Raw genomic sequence first — 16,982 nt, 5'->3', positions numbered from 1 at the left:
CAATTGTATACACTTTTCTTTTCAGTGCTGCGTTTAAAAAAAGTGTATTATAAATATAGATAATGTTTAACCCCTTAAGGACCAGGCTCATTTTCACCTTAAGGACCAGGCCATTTTTTGCAAATCTGACCAGTGTCACTTTAAAGGGTTTCTACCACTTGCAGATCACATATTTGGTGATCAGACACTAGCGATCCGCTAGTGTCTGATGTAGCTTACAAGCTAATTATTACCTTAATCCGTTCGGCCCATACCTCAAAAAAAGCACTTATATCTTTATGCAAATGAGCCTCTAGGTGCTATGCAGGCGTTTTTCCAGCACCTAGAGGCTCCGTCTACCTTGCAGTTTGCCGCCCATCGCCTCGCTCCAGCACGCCCATCTCTTACCGTATTCGATCCTCCCCCTGCTTCAGCCTTCAGAAATCCCGCGCCTGCGCCGTTCGTCGCGGCATTCGGAGGCATTCGGCGCAGGCGCAGTCAATGTCTGACCGCTCCGTGCTCAGACATTTCCACTGCGCCTGCGCCGATGTCATCCGCGCAGGCGCAGTGGAAATGTCTGAGCACGGAGCGGTCAGACATTGCCTGCGCCGAATGCCGCGACGAACGGCGCAGGCGCGAGATTTCGGAAGGCAGAAGCAGGGGGAGGATCGAATAGAGTTGAAGATGGGCGTGCTGGAGCGAGGCGCTGGGCGGCAAACTGCAAGGTAGACGGAGCCTCTAGGTGCTGGAAAAACGCCTGCATAGCACCTAGAGGCTCATTTGCATAAAGATATAAGTGCTTTTTTGAGGTATGGGCCGAACGGATTAAGGTAATAATTAGCTTGTAAGCTACATCAGACACTAGCGGATCGCTAGTGTCTGATCACCAAATATGTGATCTGCAAGTGGTAGAAACCCTTTAAGTGCTCATAACTTTAAAATGCTTTGACTTACCCAGGCCGTTCTGAGATTGTTTTTTCGTCATATATTGTACTTCATGACACTGCTAAAATTGGGTCAAAAAAGTAAATTTTTTTTGCATAAAAAAATACATTTTTTACCAAAAATTTTGAAAAATTAGCAAATTTCAAAGTTTCAGTTTCTCTACTTCTGTAATACATAGTAATACCCCCAAAAATTGTGATGACTTTACATTCCCCATATGTCTACTTCATGTTTGTAGCATTTTGGGAATGATATTTTATTTTTTGGGGATGTTACAAGGCTTAGAAGTTTAGAAGCAAATTTTGAAATTTTTGAGAAATCTTCAAAATCCCACTTTTTATGGACCAGTTCAGGTTTGAAGTCATATTGTGAGGCTTAGATAATAGAAACCTCCCAAAAATGACCCCATTCTAGAAACTACACCCCTCAAGGTATTCAAAACTGTTTTTTCAAACTTTATTAACCCTTTAGGTCTTCCACAAGAGTTAATGGCAGATGGAGAAACAATTTAGAAATTTCAATTTTTTGGAAAATTTTCCAATATAATCAATTTTTTCCAGGAGTAAAACAAGGGTTAACTGCCAAACAACACTCAAAATGGGTTGCCCTGATTCTGTAGTTTGCAGAAACACCCCATATGTGGTCGTAAACTACTGTTTGGCCGAACGGTAGCACATAGAAGGAGGGGAACACCATATGGGTTTTGGAAGGCAGATTTTGCAGGACTGGTTTTGTTTATACCATGTCCCATTTGAAGCCCCCTGTTGCACCCCTAGAATAGAAATTTCAAAAAAGTGACTCCATCTAAGAAAGTACACCCCTCAAGGTATTCAAAACTGGGTTTACAAACTTTGTTAACCCTTTAGGTGTTCCACAAGAGTTAATGGCAGATGGAGAAACAATTTTGAAATTTCTATTTTTTGGAAAATTTTCCAATATAATCAACTTTTTTCCAGGAGTAAAACAAGGGTTAACTGCCAAACAACACTCAAAATGGGTTGCCCTGATTCTGTCGTTTGCAGAAACACCCCATATGTGGTGGTAAACTACTATTTGGCTAAACGGCAGGACATAGAAGAAGGGGAACGTCATATGGTTTTTGGAAGGCAGATTTTGCTGGACTGGTTTATTTACACCATGTACCCTTTCAAGCCCCCTGATGCACCCCTAGAGTAGAAACTCCATAAAAGTGACCCCATCTAGGAAACTACGGGATAAGGTGGTTGTTGTTTTGGGACTATTTTTGGGGTAAATTTGATTTTTGGTTGCTCTATATTACTCTTTTTTGAGGCAATGTAACAAAAAAATTAAATTCTAAAATAGTTTCTACATTCGCTATTTAGTTTTGTGGAACACCTAAAGGGTTAACATAGTTTGTAAAGTAACTTTTGAATACCTTGAGGGGTGTAGTTTCTTAGATGGGGTCACTTTTTTGGAGTTTCTAGTCTAGGCTACATCAGGGGGGGCTTCTAATGGGACATGGTGTAAAAAAAAAAAAATGTCCATCAAAATCTGCCTTCCAGAAACCGTATGGAGTTCCCTTCGTTCCATGCCCTGCCGTGCGGCTATATAGCCATTTACGACCACATATGGGGTGTTTCTGCAAACTACAGAATTGGGGCAATAAATGTTTAGTTTTGTTTGGCTGTTAACCCTTGCTTTATTACCGGCAAAATGGATTTAAATTGAAATTTTGCCCAAAAATAGGTATTTTGGCACCGTTTTTATTTTATATTTTTAACACCGTTCATCCGAGGCGTTTGGTAAAAAGTTATTTTTATAGCGACGACTTTTACGCACGCGACGATGCCCAATATGTATGGCTCTCAGACTTTAGAGACACTAAGCAGGCATCCTAAAACTGCAGCCCTCCAGATGTTGTAAAACTACAATTCCCACCATGCCCTGATGATGGCTGTAGGTTTGTCTGGGCATGCTGGGAGTTATAGTTTTACAACATCTGGAGGGCCGCAGTTTGAGGATGCCTGCACTAAAACTAATATTTTTTGGGGAAAGAAAAATTGTTTTCGTGTCTCCAAAGTCTGAGAGCCATAGTGTTTTATGTTCTCTAGTGAACTGTTGGGGATTATAAAAATTTAGTACTCCATGGAAGTGTGATACTCCCTGAAGCAATTGATAATGCAGAGGCCCGGATGATCGGGGCACGTGTCACATTGAGTAGTGGTGTCCTTCCGTATCCCCCTCTTGTGACACACTCTGCACTTTTTTGGGGTTCGTCCCTTCTTTCCAGTATGGGGGACCACACCTGGAAAGTGTTGGCCAGGGACGATCCGGGCGCCTCCAGTTCCCGAGGTACTCCGGCCTGCTCTTTCCCGGTCCGAAAAGATCAGGTCCTTGAGGACTGCCTCATAGAATTGGAGGAATGTCCCTGTGCTGCCAGCGCTTCGGGATAGTACAAAAGAGTTGTACATGGCAACCTGCACCAAGTAGACCGCAACTTTTTTGTACCATGCCCGGGTTTTGCGCATGGCGTTATATGGCGTGAGGACTTGATCAGAGAGATCAACTCCTCCCATATACCGATTGTAGTCGACGATACAATCGGGCTTGAGGACCGTTGCCGCGGTACCTCGCACAGGGACTGGGGTGGTGCTGTTACCGTGGATTGTGGACAGCATAAGGACATCCCTCTTGTCCTTATACCTGACCAGCAACAGGTTTCCACTGGTAAGTGCACGGGTCTCACCCCTGGGGATAGGTACCTGGAGGGGGTAGGCAGGGAGGCCGCGTTGATTTTTCCGCACGGTCCCACAAGCGAACGTGGATCTGGCGGCAAGGGACCTGAACAAGGGAATGCTGGTATAAAAGTTATCCACGTACAAGTGGTAACCCTATCCAGCAGTGGGTACATAAGGTCCCACACGAGTTTCCCGCTAACACCCAGAGTGGGGGGACATTCTGGGGGTTGAATACGGGAATCTCGCCCCTCGTACACACGAAATTTGTAAGTGTACACTGAGGTACTCTCACAAATTTTGTATAGCTTCACGCCATACCTCGCCCGCTTTGTGGGAATATATTGGCGGAAACTGAGTCTCCCCTTGAACGCAATGAGAGACTCATCAACCACGACCTCCCTTCCAGGTACGTAGGCCTGCTGAAATGTGGCCCCAAAGTGATCGATGACCGGCCGTATCTTATACAGCCGGTCATAGGCAGGATCACCTCGGGGTGGACATGCTGCATTATCGGAATAATGCAGACATTTCCGGATGGCCTCAAACCGGTGACGTATCATGACCATACTGTACAGTGGGGTCTGGTACAGGACGTCCCCACTCCAGTATTGCCTGACACTGGGTTTTTGGACTAGACCCATATGCAGCACGAGGCCCCAAAATGTCCTCATTTCGGCTGCACTGACCGGCGTCCAGCCACCGGGTCTAGCCAAAACTGAGCCTGGGTTTTGAGCGACGAACTGTTGGGCGTACAGATTCGTCTGCTCCACCATCAAATTCACCAGTGGGTTACTGAAAAAAAAACTAAAATAGTCTATTTCAGTAAACCCCACTGTGGGAATCTGGATTCCAGGATTGCCAGCGAAATCCGGAATCTCAGGCTCAAAGTCCACTGGGGGACACCAGCTAAGTTCATCGGCAGGGGGCTCCGGTGGACTTATTTGGTGGGCCGGGAAACCAGTACGAACCCCAGGGCGGCTCGTACTAGGGTGGGCCACAGGATCCCTAGCATGTGCGGCCCCTGGCTCCGCCTGGCGGCGTCTCCGCCGCCTTGGTGGCTCATCGTCATCCGATGATGATGAGGAGGATGCGGATGATAAAAGGAATGTGGGGTCATCCTCATCCTCACTGGGGCTCTCAGAGTCGGAGGCAATCTGGGCATATGCCTCCTCGGCCGAGAACACCCGGCGGGCCATGGGTGTGTGTGTGTGCGTGTAGGTGTGTGTGTAGGTGTGCGTGTGTGGAAAACTTTATTATATGTGCGTGTGTGTGGGGGCAACGGGTGTTCGCGTACTAAAAAAGGCAAGAAAAAAAGGGCAAGTGTTAGGAAAAAAAAAGGTTAAAACTTGCTGATCAGCGGTACAACGCTGATCAGCGGTGGGGCGGGCGATGCGCTAACAGTGGACAGACGCTAAAAAGTGCCGGCCAGTCAGCGCACGCAGAAAAAAAAAAGTGGTGGGGGGTGGGGGCAAGTGGCAGGGGGGGTCGGGGTTAGGGTTAGATGGATAGATGGAAGTTTGGAATAAAAGTACTTTTTTTTTTTTTTTTTCCTAACTTACTTTTCCCTTCTTTCCCTGCCTAACGGTGCCTCTCCCTCACTGACCCTAACCTACCTGGGTGGCGATGGGTGCAGGAGGGTGATGGATGCCGATTAGGGGGACACAGGAGCTGGTGCTGGACGATGCTGCACGGTCAGGGTGCTGGACAGGAAGAGGAGGGGAGAGAGGAGCGCAGGAAGTTTGAATCTCGCGCCTCTCTCCCCTGCACCAATCAGCACCCTGGACAGCAGTGTTTAGCACCAGGGCCAGCACCGCCTCCTCAAATCCTCGGACTGCGATTGGTGGTGTAAAATTACGCCACCGATCGCAGTCTTTTTCCGGTTCATCGGGTCACAGGACACCCAAATGGACCGGAAACGCAGAAAACCGCAGGTCTGAATTGACCTGCGGTTTTCTGCGATCGCGGATACGGGGGGTCCAATGACCCCCCCCCCCTGCGTTGTTACGGGATGCCGGCTGAATGATTTCAGCCGAAATCCCGTTCCGATTAACCCCCCGCGGCGCCGGAATTACATTTTTAAGTCAGGACGTACCGGTACGTCCTCGGTCCTTAAGGACTCGGGAAATAGGGCGTACCGGTACGTCCTCGGTCCTTAAGGGGTTAAAACCGACAACATCAAAGACGTCGATCGAGCCTTAGGTGTTCTAGCTAGCCGGGTCGTCTGTTTCATTTCAGGTCGCCCTGGGGTTGTGAGATCGATAACTCGCGCTGGATCGTTCTCCTTTAGATCGTCAGAATTGTTGTTGCTAGTAACTGCAATGTTTGAATATTTTGTATCAACGTTTCCGTTTACAATTCTTAATGTCTCTAATTTGATCGTCTGTAATAAACGTGTATGAAATATAACTAGCGCTAAAACTATATATGTAATAAAAGCATAAGATGGTTATACTTACCGATCAGGCAAGGAGTCGCCGGATTGTAATCGGGTTAGTTTGAAATGTCAGTATGAGCTATCGCCATACTGTGCGCCTTGTCTGAAAGCAATTGTGCCCACCACCTCATGTACGACTCGTCAGCCGCGATAAGACGCTGCGCGTCGGGGATAATGTTGTCTCCCCATAAATTTTGGTAAGAGTCCATCTAAACAAATTGTATATTGTTAGTTAAAATATAGCAACATTTGTATGCTGTAAAAGAAAGACATTTAGTTAGTGACGCATTACGCCCTATAAATAAGCACAGTTACATAGATACAGATAACATAAGTCATATTCAATAAATAGTGAAAGATTTAAAAGCATAACAGACAAATGGTGCTTACCTTTTGAGGTGTTTAATTTCTTGGTGACCTATGCCTGTCCTTGCATACGTATTTCTGTACTAGCCCTGCACAGAATGTATCCTGTTTATATACGGTAGGCGGTTCCTGTTGTAAACCACACAATGTGGCAACGATTAGCATATTCATTAGTTGATGTCTCTCAAATAGGTAGATTATGTTTTATAAAAATGTATATTTTTATTATAGGTCTTTTTTTATGTCTGAATCTTAATTTTATATCAAAAGCTTATCAAAATGTTATAAATGGGCTTATCAAAAAGATTTTATCGAAATAGGATTTTTATCAAAATGAAGTTTATCAAAATAGTATTTTTTATCAAAATAAGTTTCATTTTGATAAAAATCCTATCAAACTATAAATTGATATAAATTCATATCAAAGTGGGTGGCTTTTATATCAAAAGCCAGACATTAGATGTCACCATCTGTAGTAAGATGCCATAACCTTTGCACTAGAAAGCCATGCTTTAAACAGATGTGCTTTTGTAAAAAAGAAAATGTTATTAAGATCCGGCATCAAAAAGAGATGGATGGATAGATACATACATACATACATACATACATACATACATACACTGATTGTCAGTTAAAGATACATGGCATGTACAAGTTAGAGAAGCAAGTCATAAGACAATATTGTAAATACAAGTTAATGCCTGGATCCCATATTTTTTTTTTGCCTCCAATAATGCGCCGGCGCGTTGTCAGTAAGATAAATTATAAGCATACGTTGCCCTATGAATTATTCTAAATTGGGTCTCTCTCCAATGTTCACTACTGATAACAGTCCTTATTCTATCCATCCCTTCCCTTATTTTAAAAGTGAGCTTATCATCGGCTAACTGTCTCTCCCATTCCTTGAAGACCGTTTGCGCGACCCCCTCCAACTTGGCATTCATTAGTCTTCTGTATGAGAGAGTGTCACTACCAGAGCTTTGAGACGTTCTCACAGCTCTGTTTCTCCACCCCTGTGATGATGTCACTACTAGAGCTTGGAGGAGTTCCCTCTGCCCTGTTTCTCCGCCCCTGTGAAGAGGTCTTTACTTTCGGTTTCCTTCCTCCCAGCTGTCTCTCCTGTGTTTGATTTCGCTGCCTTTAAATCACCCCTCCTCCTTTGTAGAGGTGCGGATTATACTTTTCATTTGAGCTGTATCTCTCGCTTGAGTAGCTTCACCTGTGTGATATCTTTTCACTGGATCTGTGTTCTGCTGAAGCAAGTACTTCGGATATTGTCTGCTGACTTTGGATCTGTTTTCACTGCAGCCGCAGCTCCGTCAGATAAGTGTTCAGACATTGTGTGTTTCTTTGCTGACTGGATCCGAGGCGACCCCGGTTCCGTCCATATACTGAGCAGGGCACCGGTGGCCGTGCCCCTTCCACTATTGTAGGGGTTTCAGTGGTCATCAGCCTGAGGTACGCGGGCATGTCTCGATCCACCATATGGATCCGGACATGTGCATAGCAGCTTAGGGAGAGCTTTTAGGGTCTGACAGGGGTCACCCTTTATCCTCCCTAGTTTGGGTCCGGTCAGTTGCTATTTACTGTGTGTTGCTCTCTTACAGCCGTGACATTATAATCCGCCAAACCGTCCTTTTTTGACATGGATCCGCTTTCTGACCTGGTTGACCGCATGCAGGGTCTTTCTTTGGAGGTAGCGGATCTCCATCAATCCATGACTCAGCTTCAAGCATTGGGCTTTGCTCCGGCCCATGGAGTCTGTTGCGAGCCGAAGGTCTCACTTCCGGAAACGTTCTCCAGGGCAGTGAGAATTTTGTTTGTTTCAGAGAGGCATGCAAACTCCATTTTTGCTTGTGTCACCATTCCTCTGGTAATGAGGAACAGAGGGTGAGAATTGTCATCTCCCTGCTCAGGGGTAATGCTCAGACTTGGGCTTTTTCGTTGCCATCAGGGGATCCCTCCCTTCGATCCGTGGAAAGATTTTTTGTGGCCCTGGGGCAGATATATGATGACCCGGATCGTGTTGCTCTGGCCGAATCTAACTTACGTTTTTTATGCCAGAACAAACTGTCTGCAGAGATTTATTGTTCTGAATTTCGGAGATGGGCAGCTGATTCAGGTTGGAATGATGCTGCACTCCGGAGTCAGTTCTCTCATGGTCTCTCAGAGAGATTGAAAGATGCGTTTGCTTTCCATGAGAGACCAACGTCCTTAGAGTCTGCCATGTCAATGGCGGTACGCCTTGACAGACGTCTAAGAGAAAAAAACGAGACCTCTCTGTCCAGTCATTTTCAGTCTAGGGGCAGTGGTGCGGACTCATTCAGTGTGCAGGGGCCTCATCCTCTCTCGGTTCCCTCTGTGGAGGAGCCCATGCAGCTAGGTCGACTTGCCCCTGATAAGAGGATTTAGTCCTCAGAGAATGGTGTGTTTTTGTTGTGGGGGCATAGGTCATTTGGCAAATGTTTGTCCGTCTAGGAAATTCTTGAACTGTACTAAGAGTTATAATAAGAGAAAAACCTCAAAAGGTAAATCAAGCTCTGCTTCATCTGCTACTTTGGGCAAAGTTGATGTAGGAATTGATGCTTTTCCTCTGACCTGCAGTTCCCGTTTTCTCCTTTCTGCCAGGGTAGCGCTAGGGAGCAAAGTCATTTCTTGTGAAATTTTTGTCGATAGTGGAGCGGCCGTCAATCTTATTGATACTCAATTTGTAGCCATGCATGGTTTTCAGGTTTGCACATAGAAAAGGATATACCTGTTTTTGCTATTGACTCTGCTCCACTCTCACAGAGATCCCTGAAGGGCATTGTTCACAATATCCGGTTAGCGGTAGGTGACACTCATGTGGAGGATATATCTTGTTTTGTCCTTAACGGATTGCCTTCTCCTCTAGTTTTGGGGTTACCCTGGCTCACTAGACATAACCCCACTATTGATTGGCAAGGAAGGCAAATAAATGAGTGGAGTGAGTTTTGTAGAGAGAATTGTCTCACAGCGATTTTTGCAGAGGTGTCTACTAAAAAGGTGCCATCATTTCTCTCTGATTTTCTCGGACGTGTTTTCCGAGAGCGGTGTTCAGGAGCTACCTCCTCACCGGGAGTTTGACTGTCCCATTAACCTCATTCCCGGCACCAAGCTGCCAAAAGCACGCCTCTACAACCTCTCACAACCGGAAAGAATCGCAATGCAAACTTATATCTCTGAGAGTCTCGATAAGGTGCATATTCGTCCCTCAAAATCACCTGTTGCCGCTGGTTTTTTTTGTTAAAAAGAAAGATGGCTCTGAGACCTTGCCTAGATTTTAGGGAGCTGAACCGTATCACGATTTGCGATCCCTATCCCCTTCTTCTGATCCCGGACCTCTTCAACCAAATTGTTAGGGCCAAGGTTTTTTCCAAATTGGATTTGAGGCGCGTACAACCTGGTCAGGGTCAGAGAGGGGGATGAATGTAAAACGGCCTTTAATACCCCTAACGGGCATTTTAAGAATCTCGTTATGCCTTTCGGCCTGATGAATGCTCCGGCCGTCTTTCAGCATTTTGTTAACAGTATTTTCTACCATTTAATGGGGAAATTTGTATTGGTGTATCTTGATGATATTTAGATTTTTTTCCCCCTGATGTTCAGACCCATCAGGATCATCTTTTTCAGGTTCTGCGGATTCTGCGGGAGAATAAATTGTACGCCAAGCTGGAGAAATGTGTTTTTTATGGTATCGGAGATTCAATTTCTGGGTTTTTCTCCTCTCTGCTTCTGGTTTTCGCATGGATCCGGAGAAGGTCCGTGCTGTGCTGGAGTGGGAGCTTCCTGAGAATCAGAAGGCATTGATGCACTTTCTGGGTTTTGCGAACTATTACAGAAAGTTCATTTTGAATTATTCCTCTGTTGTCAAACCCCTCACTGACATGACAAAAAAGGGGGCGGATTTTTCCTCTTGGTCGGAGGAGGCGCTTGCAGCTTTTTCTAAGATTAAAGAGAGTTTTGCGTCTGCTCCCGTCTTGGTGCATCCCGATGTTTCCTTACCTTTCATCGTTGAGGTGGGTGCGGTTTTGTCCCAGGGCCCTTCTCCTGCCAAGTGCCGACCCTGTGCCTTTTTCTCTAAAAAACTCTCCCCGGCAGAGACAAACTATGATGTGGGAGATAGAGTTGTTGGCCATCAAGTTGGCTTTCGAGGAATGGCGCCATTGATTGGAGGGGGCCAGGCACCCTGTCACTGTTTTTACCGACCATAAGAATCTGGCGTACTTGGAGTCGGCCAGGCGTATGAATCCGAGACAGGCCAGATGGTCTCTGTTCTTCTCCAGATTCAATTTTTTTGTTACATTCCGCCCTGGGATCAAAAATGTGAAGGCTGATGCTCTCTCTCGCTGTTTTCCGGGAGGAGGAAACTCAGAGGACCCGGGTCCCATTTTGGCGGAGGGGGTGGTTGTCTCTGCTCTGTATTCTGATTTGGAGGCCGAGGTCCAGGCTGCCCAGACTGAGGTACCTGCCCGTTGTCCTCCTGGGAAGTTGTTTGTGCCTCCTGAGTTACGTCACAAACTCTTCAAGGAGCATCATGATACTGTTCTTGCTGGTCACCCCGGGAGTAGAGCCGCGGTAGATCTCATTGCTCGGAGATTTTGGTGGCCGGCTCTTCGTAAGTCGGTGGAGGGTTTTGTGGCTGCTTGTGAGACGTGCGCTCGCGCTAAGGTCCCTCGTTCACGGTCTTCAGGTCCCCTTCTCCCGTTACCCATACCTTCCCGTCCTTGGACACACCTCTCCATGGACTTTTATCACGGATCTTCCTCGTTCCTCAGGGAAGTCGGTGATCCTGGTGGTGGTGGACCGTTTTAGCAAGATGGCTCATTTCGTACCCTTCCCTGGTTTACCCAGTGCTAAAACGTTGGCGCAAGCTTTTGTCGAGCATATTGGTAAATTGCATGGCATTCCCTCGGATATTGTTTCCAATAGAGGCACGCAGTTTGTGTCCAGATTCTGGAAGGCCTTCTGTTCTCGCCTGGGGGTTCGGCTGTCCTTCTCTTCTGCTTTTCACCCGCAGTCGAATGGTCAGACTGAACGCGTCAACCAGAATCTGGAGACATATTTGCGCTGTTTTGTGGCATAGAACCAGGAGGATTGGTGTTCATTTCTCCCTCTTGCTGAGTTTGCTCTGAACAACCGTCATCAGGAATCTTCTGATAAGTCACCATTCTTTGGTGCATATGGGTTCCATCCGCAGTTTGGGACATTCTCGGGAGGGGCTCCCTTTGGTTTGCCTGAGGAGGAGAGCTTTTCCTCGTCTTTGTCTACCATTTGGCAAAAGATTCAGAGTAATCTTAGAAAGATGAGTGAGAAATATAAGCGTGTGCCTGGTCGGGACCTGAATGTGGGTGATCTGGTGTGGTTGTCTACAAGAAATATTAAACTGAAGGTTCCCTCCTGGAAATTGGGTCCCAAGTTTATCGGGCCTTATAAAATCTTGTCAGTCATCAATCCTGTTGCCTTCCGTCTTGATCTTCCACGGGTTTGGAAGATACATAATGTATTTCACAGGGCTCTTTTAAAACCATATGTCCAGCCCACGGTACCCTCCACTTTGCCTCCTCCTCCGATTTTGGTTGATGGCAATCTGGAGTTTAAGGTTTCCAGAATTGTGGACTCTCGCATTGTCCACGGTTCTCTTCAGTACCTCATTCATTGGAAGGGTTATGGTCCTGAGGAGAGGATGTGGGTTCCGGTGTCTGACATTAAAGCCACTCTCCTCATCAGGGCATTTCATAGGGCTCATCCTGAGAAGGTGGGTCCTGGGTGTCCGGAGTCCACCCGTAGAGGGGGGGGGGGGGGGGGTACTGTCACTACCAGAGCTTTGAGATGTTCTCACAGCTCTGTTTCTCCACCCCTGTGATGATGTCACTACTAGAGCTTGGAGGAGTTCCCTCTGCCCTGTTTCTCCGCCCCTGTGATGAGGTCTTTACTTTCGGTTTCCTTCCTCCCAGCTGTCTCTCCTGTGTTTTGATTTCGCTGCCTTTAAATCACCCCTCCTCCTTTTGTAGAGGTGCGGATTATACTTTTCATTTGAGCTGTATCTCTCGCTTGAGTAGCTTCACCTGTGTGATATCTTTTCACTGGATCTGTGTTCTGCTGAAGCAAGTACTTCGGATATTGTCTGCTGACTTTGGATCGGTTTTCACTGCAGCCGCAGCTCCGTCAGATAAGTGTTCAGACATTGTGTGTTTCTTTGCTGACTGGATCCGAGGCGACCCCGGTTCCGTCCATATACTGAGCAGGGCACCGGTGGCCGTGCCCCTTCCACTATTGTAGGGGTTTTAGTGGTCATCAGCCTGAGGTACGCGGGCATGTCTCGATCCACCATATGGATCCGGACATGTGCATAGCAGCTTAGGGAGAGCTTTTAGGGTCTGACAGGGGTCACCCTTTATCCTCCCTAGTTTGGGTCCGGTCAGTTGCTATTTACTGTGTGTTCCTCTCTTACAGCCGTGACAGATAGAAATAGAATCCACACTATTTGCCTGGCCCATCAGACCCGCAAATCTAGTTATGGCCGCCTCACTACCCAGTGATGTCGATTGAGTTGCGCAGAATGTCTTCACCTGTAAATACTGCAGGAATTGGTGCGGGGGTATAGAGTATTTAGCTTGCACTTCTTCCCAAGATAGTAGTTTCAATCCAGCCGTGTTTAACAGGTTTCCCAAAGTCACCACCCCTCTCAGACGCCATTCCCGGAACAATTTGTTAGTTCTTCCCTGAGGGAAAGACGGAAGGGACCATAGCAGCATATAGGCAGAACTGTAAATTGGGAGTTGGTAAATTTTCCTGACATGCTTTCATGTCGCTATTGTATCCCTGAGTATGGAGGCATGCTTAGCTATCTCTGGAAGTAGTGGAATCTTCGTATGCAATAGAGCGTGTAGATCAAGGGGTGCTACTAGTTCTTGCTCCAATCCCCTATCAGTGTAATTGGACGTGCCCCACACCCAGTCTCGAATATATCTATAGAGCGCCGCCAAATTGTAACCCCAGATATCGGGTAATTGTAGGCCTCTCTCCCACTTCAGAAGGCAGAGTTTTTTATACGCAATACGGGGCCTCTTTTTTTTCCACAAAAAAGCTACAAATGCAGCCTGTAACTTACGGATGTCCGTATGCTTCAATAGAAGCGACACCGTCTGTAGAGGGTATAAGAGCCTAGCAAAACTAGTCATGTTAATGAGATTCGCCCTCCCTAATAGCGTCAACGAGAGTTCCTGCAATCTTTGCAATTCCTGAATAATTTTGGTTATCAACGGGTCATAGTTTAGCCTATACATCATAGCCGGGCGTTTAGCGATTTTTAATTCCCAGGTATTTTATGTAATCCCTCACCACCGTAATCGCATCAGACGTGTCTCATTCCCAATCCAGCTCCTATGTGCAACAGCTGGCATTTGGCTACATTGATCCTATAACCCATGAATATCTGCACTCTGTCCAGGGAATCTAAAACTGTCGTCAAGTCCTTGGCAGGGTCCTTCAGAAACAGCAACATATCATCCGCGAAGCATGTCAGTTTAACCTCCCGACCCCCCCCACCTTTATTCCCTCGTACACCCCTGATCTTAGTAGGTGCAAAGCCAGAGGTTCCAACGCTATGTCAAACAAGAGCGGGGAAAGCGGGCACCCCTGCCTTGTTCCCTTCTGGAGTTGGAATGGGGCCGACAAAAACACCGGAAGGCATATCCTCGCCTGTGGGGCGGTATAAATCGCCTGGACAAATGCCCTGAAGGAACCTTGGATCCCCATCCTGTCTAAGACCATACCTAACCATTGCCAATAAATATTGTCTAAAGTCTTTTCGGCATCTAAGGCCAAAAGGGCTTCTCCCCCCGCCTCGTCCGTCTGCCGTCTTCTGAGGAGCCAGTCCTGGACCACCAAGACTGTGCGAATATTGATTGTTGCTGAACGGCCTTTCACAAATCCCACTTGATGTGGGCCTATCAATTTGGGCAAGATATATTCGCCAACTTATTCGCCATTATCTTCGCAAGGATCTTTAGGTCTTGGTTTATCAAGGAAATTGGCCTATAAGATCCCGGAAGCGTGAGGTCTTTATCCTGTTTAGGAAGCAATTTAATATGCGCTAAGTTGCCTGAAGGCATCACAGTCTGGGTTTGGATGATAGAATTAAACAGCAGCAGTAGACTAGACACAACTGCTGATCCCAGGGATTTATAAAATTCCGCCGGGAATCCATCAGGTCCCGGGGCCTTCCCGTTATGTAAAGATTTAATGACCGACAAGATTTCCTGCTCCGTAATGGGAGCATTCAGCGCCAGCAGGTCAGGCTCCTCAATGGACGGCAGAGAGATAGAGTCCAAGAAAGCGGTCCCCTCACGAAAATCACAGGGGTCCTGGGCATATAACCGCTCATAGTAATCTTTAAAGATCCCCAGTGTGACTTTCGGGTCGCTGCTCAGTTCCCCATTCGCTGTCTGAAGTCTGGGGGGTGGTACTTGGGACCTCCTCCCTTGTGCAAGTTTGGCCAATAATCTACCCGACTTATTTCCAAATTTAAAGAAATAGGCCGAGGAGTGATCAGCATGGATCCTCTCCAATTTCTCTGCATAACGGTCATAATTATACTTAGCTGTAACCCATTTTGTTTTCTGGGCCTCTGTGGGGGTTCTGTTGAAATGCAGTGTAAAGTGTCCTCAAGTTGTCTGTAGCCTCTAGGAATTTGGAACGCGTTTCTTTCTTTAAGCCGCTGTATAGGAAATAATATTTCCTCGTAGCACAGCCTTAGCTGTATCCCAGAACAGGGATGGATTATCCTGATGTTGTCCATTGGTATCTTTATATTCCCACCACCATACCAGTAATTTGGATTGGAAGGTCTCATCTGTGGCCAAATACCCTGACAAGCGCCATATGTAATCCTGGCCCTTCGGACTGTCTTCACTCAATCGCAATATTACCGGTGAATGATCAGAGATCACCATTTCCCCTATCTCCACCCCTTGCACCTTGGCGGTTAAGACAGTGGGTCCCAGAAAGTAGTCTATCCGGGACCAAGCACATTGCGAGTGAGAGAAGTGTGTATATTCCCGTTCCATGGGATTATAGTGACGCCAGATATCTGTCAACTTGGTGGTTTCTAACATAGTAGAGAGCACGGGTGATGCCTCTGACCTAACCAGCCTATCAGTCCTAGTACGTTTTCTATCTTCAGAGACTGAATGCACAGTATTCAAATCTCCTCCCACCAGCACTAACTGGTTGGTATCCTGCAAAACCAAACTTTCAGGTTTTCCAAAGAAAGGACCTGCCTGCGCATTAGGAGCATACACATTATAAATCGATAGCTTCCCTGTAGGGGTCTCTATAGTCAGGAAAACCAACCTCCCACTATCATCTGTGTCTGCCTTCAGTATTTTATATTGCAACTTTTTATGTAACAGTATGAGTACACCCGCTTTTTTCCTGTCGGACGGGGATCCTATGACTTCTCCTACCCACAACTTTTGCATTCTCACAAAATCTGATGCCTCGAGATGCGTTTCCTGCAATAGAGCAATGTCTGCATGCAATTTTTTCAAATGACGTAAGTCCATCAACCTCTTATGAGGAGAGCGGAGACCTTTTAACGTTCCAAGAAATTACTATAACCATTGTGGAAATCGGATTTTGATCCCTCACTCAAGTGTTCGACTATCTGTAATGCTATAAGTAAAACTCCCTCCCACCCCAACCAACAAGGAGAAAGACCCCCTAACCACCTGGGGTAACTACGAACTTATAAATTCCTGACTTCACTTTTTTCTTGTAAGCACAAAGATTCCGCTATCCCTTATCCTCCCCTGCCCAAACTTTGCAGCAGAGAAATAACATTCACCCGCTTTCCAGGAGAGACCTATGCCAAGTATACAGAGGGGACCCCCCTCGTAACCCTATCATTCCCGGCTGAATACATAGATGGATAATATCAATAAGATTCCAAGTCGGTCATCGGGTCGCAGTCAGCAGGGCACTCCCCTGGTGACCAGCCCATGAAAGCCATGGAAAGCAACGGCAACATGGATAAACATTAGGTGTAGCAAAAGAGAGAACTTGCAAACATAACCCTTTTCACATATATACTTGCATGCGGTCAGAGCAAATGTCCTATATGTCGGTCTCTCTCGTAGTGGCGGTCATAGATAGCTGGATTCCTTCGTCGGCGTGGTTAACGGGGCCTTTGGGAAAATGGTACATCACGCTGTGTTGACGGCAGCCCTCCTGCTTGTAGGAAGTAAACCAGACAATAATTCATCAATCCCGTCTCGTGCTGTCATATCCATGGCATTCACGGCATCCTCCGGTGTTTCAAAAACCTCCGACGAGCCGTCCTCTTTGAAAACTTTCTGAATCGCCGGGTACATTAGTGCAAATTTTTGTTTCTTCCTCCCTAGGGCTGAGCATATATCTGAAAATGCCCTCCTCCTTTTCGACACCTCGGCACTATAGTCCCCAAAAAGAAGCACCTTGTAGCCCCTGACCTCCACTGGTTTGGCCCTTATCTTAAAATGTCCCAAAATATCAGCCTT

At 46.6% G+C, this 16,982-nt stretch overlaps 1 protein-coding gene across 2 annotated transcripts in view; it reads left to right on the top strand.

The window, feature by feature from the left end:
* Positions 1 to 16,982, top strand: part of LOC122929629 (CDC42 small effector protein 2-B) — a 67,414-nt gene that overhangs the window by 41,695 nt on the left and 8,737 nt on the right. The window lies entirely within an intron of this gene.

The sequence above is a fragment of the Bufo gargarizans genome, chromosome 2 (assembly GCF_014858855.1).
Source record: "Bufo gargarizans isolate SCDJY-AF-19 chromosome 2, ASM1485885v1, whole genome shotgun sequence".
NCBI lineage: Eukaryota > Metazoa > Chordata > Amphibia > Anura > Bufonidae > Bufo > Bufo gargarizans.
The sequence above is the reverse complement of the archived record's forward strand: the minus strand, read 5'-3'. Positions and strand labels throughout refer to the sequence as shown.